The following is a 605-nucleotide window of genomic DNA, read 5'->3' on the forward strand; positions in this document are numbered from 1 at the left end:
GCATATTTTAAACAGACCCTGATATAATGTGGAGTCCGTACATCCTGCACCAAATGTTTATTAAGCATTCACGATACACTACATGAGGTGGGAATTTCAGTATTTGTGACCAGCATGATGCCATAGAAATGCGCAACGCATAGATTTAAGCGATAATACTGCTAGTCTGGAATTTTAACAATACATGCGGCACAATGTGGTTTTACAATACATTACAATTGGCGCTGTTCATTGCTTTCTTTCTGCTTTCGAAGTGCTTCACTTTTATTTAGCCATAAGAGTTTAAAATTAAAAATACAGTTTAAAAGAAGTGTCAGCCAACAGTTGCTTTCACTCGTCATATAAATTACCTTCTTAGCTAACAATTAAATAAGATTTACGCTGAATGTTCTTTTTTGTTTGACAGATATTGTTCTGATGAAGGCTGGTTGAAGGCTATTAAGTACAAAGAGAAAATCTAAAATTGATAAATTGTCTACAGCTGCAATTTTCAGCTAAAACTGGGAGTGATGATTGCTGAATTTTAGCATCGAAACACTTTTCTGATTTTGCCTGTCTGTTCTCTGAAAATGTTTTCTAGTTTACAAAAAAATTTAAATCTTTCC

Source organism: Trichinella spiralis, assembly GCF_000181795.1.
Source record: "Trichinella spiralis strain ISS 195 chromosome Unknown Scfld1356, whole genome shotgun sequence".
In the NCBI taxonomy this organism is placed as follows: Eukaryota; Metazoa; Nematoda; class Enoplea; order Trichinellida; family Trichinellidae; genus Trichinella; species Trichinella spiralis.